This window comes from Oncorhynchus clarkii, chromosome 24 (genome assembly GCF_045791955.1).
Source record: "Oncorhynchus clarkii lewisi isolate Uvic-CL-2024 chromosome 24, UVic_Ocla_1.0, whole genome shotgun sequence".
Taxonomy (NCBI): domain Eukaryota; kingdom Metazoa; phylum Chordata; class Actinopteri; order Salmoniformes; family Salmonidae; genus Oncorhynchus; species Oncorhynchus clarkii.
The window spans coordinates 40,380,887-40,388,737 of NC_092170.1; positions in this window are offsets into that span (position 1 = coordinate 40,380,887).

Here is a 7,851-nt window from a genome sequence, read left to right on the forward strand (position 1 = left end):
CCTCAGATTACACAGATCCACAATATTTTTTTTTAACAAATGTAATTTTGATAAACTCCCATATCTACTGGGTGAAATACCACAGTGTACCATCGCAGCAGCAATATTTGTGACCTGTTGCCTCAAGAAAAGGGCAACCAGTGAAGAACACACACCATTCTAAATACAACCCATATTTATGTTTATTTATTTTTGTTTTATACTTTAAGTATTTGCACATCATTTCAACAATGTATATAGACATAATATGACATTTGAAATGAAATGTCTTTATTCTTTTGGAACTTTTGTGAGATGAGGTAGAAAAGAGGTAGAAAAGAGGAGAGTTTTCCATCCTGGCACTCAGTTTGCATTCCACCTGGAGACCTGGAGAATTTAGGACCATTTTTCATTCGCTTCTGTCTCCCTCCCTCCCTCCCTCCCTCCCTCCCTCCCTCCCTCCCTCCCTCCCTCCCTCCATCAATTTCCATCTCTCTCGCCATCTCTTTCTCTCAACGTCTCTCCCCCTCTGGAATTTGGCTTGTCCAAGGCTAGTATTTTACCTATTCATCCAAACTGTAGACTGGTTTCTTCTTCCCAGCTCATTTACATAGGCTGTCTATCTGTCTCAGAGCCTTTCACACAGTCCGTGGTGTAATCATCAGCAAGACTTCTGAGAAACATTTCTTTGGATGAGTTTATGTTCGTGTCCCATCTTTCATTGACCAGGTGTGTACCAGCGAGATAAAAATCGGACACATATCTGCCATGATAAAACTGTTCCAGCCACGTACAGCTAATCGGATGGGAAGAGCTTGAAGACGACTAGATGGAATCTTCCACTCCCACCTCTACTGTTGCCTTGGTACTCAATTCATCCTCCTTTTAATAGATGTCCTCATTTAATTCCTATCTTCCTCTGTCGCCCTCCCTCTCTCTCTCCCTCTCTCTCCCTCTCGCTCTCTTTTCTGTCTCTCTCACTCTCCCTCTCTCCCTCGTTCATGCACCTCATGCTGCAGTACCCATGGAAACCAGGGGAAGCCTTAATCGGAGCAGTGAGATAGGTATAGAGAGAAGAATAGAGAGAAGGAGAGAGAAAATGAGAGAGAGAAGGAGAGAGAAGGAGAGAGAGAAGAGAGAGGAGAGAGAGGAGGAGAGAGAGAAGGAGAGAGGAGAGAGAGGAGGAGAGAGAGAAGGAGAGAGAAGGAGAGAGAGAAGGATGTTTTGATAACGTAATGCTACAACGGTACCCCTTGCTCTCTCTCTCACTCTCTCTTCTCTCTCTCCTTCTCTCTTGTCTTCTCTCTCTCCTCCTCTCTCTCCTCTCTCTCTCTCTTTTTTCTCTCTCAATTAAATTACATTAAATTCAAAGGGCTTTATCGGCATGTGAAACATATGTTTACGTTGCCAAGCAAGTGAAATAGATAATAAACAAAAGTGAAGTAAACAATAAAAAATGACAGTGAATATTACACTCACAAAAATTCTCTCTCTCTCTCTCTCTCTCTCTCTCTCTCTCTCTCTCTCTCTCTCTCTCCCTCCGTCTTTCTCTCTCTCTCTCTCTCTCTCTCTCTCTCTCTCTCTCTGTCTCTCCGTCTCTCTCTCTCTCCATTTCTCTCTCTCTCTCTCTCTCTCTCTCCCTCTCTCTCTCTCTCTCTCTCCCTCTCCCTCCATCTCTCTCTCTCTCTCTCCGTTTCTCTCTCTCTCCCTCTCCCTCCGTCTCTCTCTCTCCCTCTCCCTCCGTCTCTCTCTCTCCCTCCATCTCTCTCTCTCTCTCTCTCTCTCTGTCTCTCTCTCTCTCTCTCTCTCTCTCTCTCTCTCTCTGTCTCTCCGTCTCTCTCTCTGTCTCTCCGTCTCTCTCTCTCTCTCTCCGTCTCTCTCTCTCTCTCCCTCTCTCTCTCCCTCTGACTTTCTCTCTCTCTCTCTCCCTCTCTCTCTCCCTCTGACTTTCTCACTCCCTCTCTCTCTGTTTCTCTCTCTCTCTCTCCCTCTCCCTCCGTCTCTCTCTCTCTCTGTTTCTCTCTCTCTCTCTCCCTCTCCCTCCGTCTCTCTCTCTCTCCCTCCATCTCTCTCTCTCTCTGTCTCCCTCTCTCTCCCTCTCTCTCCCTCTCCCTCTCTCCCTCTCTCTCCCTCTCACTCTGTCTCTCTCCCTCTCTCTCCCTCTCCCTCCGTCTCTCTCCCTCTCTCTCCCTCTCTCTCCCTCTCCCTCTGTCTCTCTCCCTCTCTCTCCCTCTCCCTCCGTCTCCCTCTTCCTCTCTCCCTCTCCGTCTCTCTCGCTCTCTTTCTCTCTCTCTCTCTTTCTCTCTCTCCGTCTCCCTCTCCCTCTCTCTCCGTCTCTCTCCCTCTCCCTCTCCGTCTCTCTCTCTCTCTCTCTCTCTCTCCCTCTCTCTCTCTCTCCCTCTCTCTCCCTCTCCCTCCATCTCTCTCTCTCTCTCTCTCTCTCCCTCTCCCTCCGTCTCGCTCTCTCTCACTCCTTGTCTCCATCCGTCTTTGTCTCCTTATCTGTCTCTGCATCGTTCACAGTCAGACCACCTTCTCTTGTCTGCCCTGTACAGTACATTACAGTACACAACACATGGATAAGCACAAAAAGTACTTTAATTGGACAGTGCGCTGTTCCCTCAGCTTTTGACCAAAACAGAGGTGGCGGGGTGGCCACTTTGTTATTGTTCTAACTGCAGACTGTCCCTTTAAAAGCAGTGGACCAATGGAAAGAAATAGGCTGCTATTCAGTGATTCGGGAGGACCAATTATGTCTGCCATTGACCCACTGGACAATAGTCATTAATCTAGGTGATGTTACCTGTTACTGTCAGGGTTTTAATTCTGTCTTCGCTTTGATCTATATCCTGTTACATAGAACACACAGCCCAGACCACATCACTATTACTGAGCAGAAAACCATCAGACAGCAGCCCAACCTCCGAGAGGATCAACTGTCCCAGTGATGGATAGAAGGAGAAAACCATCAGACAGCAGCCCAACCTCTGAGAGGATCAACTGGCCCAGTGATGGAAAGAAGGAGAAAACCATCAGACAGCAGCCCAACCTCCGAGAGGATCAACTGGCCCAGTGATGGATAGAAGGAGAAAACCATCAGACAGCAGCCCAACCTCCGAGAGGATCAACTCTCCCAGTGATGGATAGAAGGAGAAAACCATCAGACAGCAGCCCAACCTCCGAGAGGATCAACTGTCCCAGTGATGGATAGAAGGAGAAAACCATCAAACAGCAGCCCAACCTCCGAGAGGATCAACTGGCCCAGTGGTGGATAGAAGGAGAAAACTATCAGACAGCAGCCCAACCTCTGAGAGGATCAACTGTCCCAGTGATGGACAGAAGCAGAAAACCATCAGTGATGGATAGAGGGAGAAAACCATCAGTGATGGATAGAGGGAGAAAACCATCAGACAGCAGCCCAACCTCCGAGAGGATCAACTGTCCCAGTGATGGACAGAAGCAGAAAACCATCAGTGATGGATAGAGGGAGAAAACCATCAGACAGCAGCCCAACCTCCGAGAGGATCAACTGTCCCAGTGATGGACAGAAGCAGAAAACCATCAGTGATGGATAGAGGGAGAAAACCATCAGTGATGGATAGAAGGAGAAGGAGAAGGAAAATGCTTTTAGTTGGAAGCCATTTCTTCACCTTTCTTCCCTTGAAATTCAGGGCACTGTGTAAACAGTATTCTATCTGCCCTCACAAGCATGGACGCACTAGCGTGCACACACACACACACACACACACATAGGCCTCCCCTCCCTCTGCATCTGTAGCGTAAACAGAGGTGGGTAGGCAGACAGGCCTTGAAGTGTCATGCTGTCGTCTTCAGTATCATATCAGTGCGTGTGTTTCAACAGTCTGACACTCAGACACACACCAGTTGAGGAGTGTGCGTGTGCGTGTGCGTGTGAGAGAGAGAGAGAGAGAGAGAGAGAGAGGCTCCTCCTGAGTAACTGCAGAGTACTGTGATGCAGCAGTGGTGTCATTGAGTTCACCAGCATAAATCTCCTCTCAGCAAAGCCACAGTCCCTCTCTCCTCCCAGCCCCAGTCCCTCTCTCCTCCCAGCCCCAGTCCCTCTCTCCTCCCAGACCCAGTCCCTCTCTCCTCCCAGCCCCAGTCCCTCTCTCCTCCCAGCCCCAGTCCCTCTCTCCTCCCAGCCCCAGTCCCTCTCTCCTCCCAGACCCAGTCCCTCTCTCCTCCCAGCCCCAGTCCCTCTCTCCTCCCAGCCCCAGTCCCTGTCTCCTCCCAGACCCAGTCCCTCTCTCCTCCCAGACCCTGCTCCAGTCCCTCTCTCCTCCCAGCACAGCCCCAGTCCCTCTCTCCTCCCAGCAGAGCTCCAGTCCCTCTCTCCTCCCAGACCCAGTCCCTCTCTCCTCCCAGCACAGCTCCAGTCCCTCTTTCCTCCCAGCACAGCTCCAGTCCCTCACTACTCCCAGCACAGCTCCAGTCCCTCTCTCCTCCCAGCACAGCTCCAGTCCCTCTCTCCTCCCAGCACAGCTCCAGTCCCTCTTTCCTCCCAGCACAGCTCCAGTCCCTCTCTCCTCCCAGCACAGCTCCAGTCCCTCTCTCCTCCCAGCACAGACCCAGTCCCTCTCTCCTCCAAGCACAGCTCCAGTCCCTCTCTCCTCCCAGCACAGCTCCAGTCCCTCTTTCCTCCCAGCACAGCTCCAGTCCCTCACTACTCCCAGCACAGCTCCAGTCCCTCTCTCCTCCCAGCACAGCTCTAGTCGCTCTCTCCTCCCAGCACAGCCCCAGTCCCTCTCTCCTCCCAGCACAGACCCAGTCCCTCTCTCCTCTCAGCACAGCCCCAGTCCCTCTCTCCTCCCAGCACAGCTCCAGTCCCTCTCTCCTCCCAGCACATCTCCAGTCCCTCTCTCCTCCAAACATAGACCCAGTCCCTCTCTCCTCCAAGCTCCAGTCCCTCTCTCCTCCCAGCACAGCCCCAGTCCCTCTCTCCTCCCAGCACAGACCCAGTCCCTCTCTCCTCCCAGCACAGCTCTAGTCCCTCTCTCCTCCCAGCACAGCCCCAGTCCCTCTCTCCTCCCAGCACAGACCCAGTCCCTCTCTCCTCTCAGCACAGCCAAAGTCCCTCTCTCCTCCCAGCACAGCTCCAGTCCCTCTCTCCTCCCAGCACATCTCCAGTCCCTCTCTCCTCCAAACACAGACCCAGTCCCTCTCTCCTCCAAGCTCCAGTCACTCTCTCCTCCCAGCACAGCCCCAGTCCCTCTCTCCTCCCAGCACAGACCCAGTCCCTCACTCCTCCCAGACCAAGTCCCTCTCTCCTCCCAGCACAGCTCCAGTCCCTCTCCCTCCCAGCACAGCCCCAGTCCCTCTCTCCTCCCAGCACAGCCCCAGTCCCTCTCTCCTCCCAGCACAGACCCAGTCCCTCTCTTCTCCCAGCACAGCTCCAGTCCCTCTCTCCTCCCAGCACAGCTCCAGTCCCTCTCTCCTCCCAGCACAGCTCCAGTCTCTCTCTCCTCCCAGCACAGTTCCAGTCTCTCTCTCCTCCCAGCACAGCTCCAGTCTCTCTCTCCTCCCAGCACAGCTCCAGTCTCTCTCTCCTCCCAGCACAGCTCCAGTCCCTCTCTCCTCCCAGCACAGACCCAGTCCCTCTCTCCTCCCAGCACAGCTCTAGTCCCTCTCTCCTCCCAGCACAGCCCCAGTCCCTCTCTCCTCCAAACACAGACACAGTCCCAGAGAGAGAGAGAGAGAGAGAGAGAGAGAGACCTAGAGAGAGAGAGAGACCTAGAGAGAGAGAGACCGAGAGAGACCTAGAGAGAGAGAGAGACCGAGAGAGACCTAGAGAGAGAGAGACCGAGAGAGACCTAGAGAGAGAGAGACCTAGAGAGAGAGAGACCGAGAGAACCAGAGAGAGAGATTATAGTGTTATTGGTAAAATTCTCCTTGTCAGGCAGACACTAGTACCCTGCCCAGAGCTCTAATTCACAGAAGTGGTGTGTAATCTAGGATATGAAGAGATTTAAGGTGTCAAAAACCTTCTCTTGCTTCCCAGAATGCTGAACAGAATAGGAAGATGTTCTTCTCCCCGTCCCAATGATAGAGGTCATAGTACGGAGGGGTAATATGTTCTGTGTCTCAGTGTCACCTCAAACGGTTTCTTTTCTGTTCTGGGGAAATCACTTTTAAAAGCTCTGGAGGACCACTGGTCAAAAGTTTTAGAACACCTACTCATTCAAGGGTTTTTCTATATTTTTGTGATTTTCTACATTGTAGAATTATGGTGAAGACATCAAAACTATGAAATACCACACATGGAATTATGTGGTAACCAAAAAAAAGTTTCAAACAATTCAAAATACAGATTCTTTAAAGTAGGCACCCTTTGCGTTGATGACAGCTTTGCATACTCTTGGCATTCTCTCAACCAGCTTCACCTGGAATGCATTTCCAACAGTCTTGAAGGAATTCCCACATATGCTGAGTACTTGTTGGCTGCTTTTCCTTCACTCTGCATTCCAACTCATCCCAAACCATCTCAATTTGGTTGAGGTCGGCTGATTGTGGAGGCCAGGTGTGTTGGGTCATTGTCCTGTTGAAAAATAAATGATAGTCCCAACCATGCTGGTTAAGTGTGCCTTGAATTCTAAGTAAATCCCAGACAGTGTCACCAGCAAAGCACCCCCACACCATAACACCTCCTCCTCCATGCTTTACGGTGGGAATTACACATGCAGAGATCATCTGTTCACCTACTCTGCATCTCACAAAGACACAGCAGTTTGGAATCAAAAATTGCAAATTTGGACTCATCAAACCAAAGGACAGATTTCCACCGTTGCTCATATTTCTTGGCCCAAGAAAGTCTCTTCTTCTTATTGGTGTCCTTTAGTAGTGGTTTCTTTGCAGCAATTTGACCATGAAGGCCTGATTCACACAGTCTCCTCTGAACAATTGATTTTGAGATGTGTCTGTTACTTGAACTCTGTGAAGCATTTATTTGGGCTGAAATCTGAGGTGCAGTTAACTCTAATGAACTTTTCCTCTGCAGCAGAGGTAACTAACTCTGTGTAACTCTGTGTAGAACATGCGGTCGAGCTCCTGTCGGTCGAGCTCCTGTCGGTCGAGCGCCTGTCGGTGGAGCGCCTGTCGGCCGAACTCCTGTCGGTCGAACTCCTGTCGGTCGAGCTCCTGTCGGTCGAGCTCCTGTCGGTCGAGCTCCTGGCCTACTAAATGCTCAGGCGTTGCATTGAATCAACCAATGGTTGCATGCCACGTCATCGACTGGGCAGTCAAACGTCAGATTGTTAAATCTCACGTTACGATTAGCTGATATGTTAAATACCTATCCAGGCGCTGTAAGATGATGTCATGAGTCTGAAACGTAGTCGGGCAGGAACTCCACCATTCACAGTCGACGTCTCGCAGTGATGACCTTTGTTTGTTTTTTTAACCTTCATTCCACTAGTCAGTTAAGAACAAATTCTCATTTACGATGACGCCCTATGACCTCACTAGAAGTTCACTTGGAAATCATCTTCGCCATTTTCTTGATTTGTTACTTCACTTTTTAGCTTTGTTTATTTTATCTTAGTTTGTTTTTATGTTTGTTTCTAGATGTCTTACCCTGCCCCCCCCCCTCTGCTGCAACAAACCCTCTCTCTCTCTCTATATAATAAAAGCACACACACACACACACAGATCTGCATTCCACAGACACCCCTTGTGATTACTGAGGGAGACAGATAGATGACATCACTTTTGAAGAACAGATCTGTGCCAAGAGGAAAGGAAAGGAGAGAGACAGAGAGACAGAGAGAGACATACACATCTAAAGAGCCACTTATTTACTCCACAGCTCAGCAAAGCATCTAAACACACACCCACATCTAAACACACACCCACATC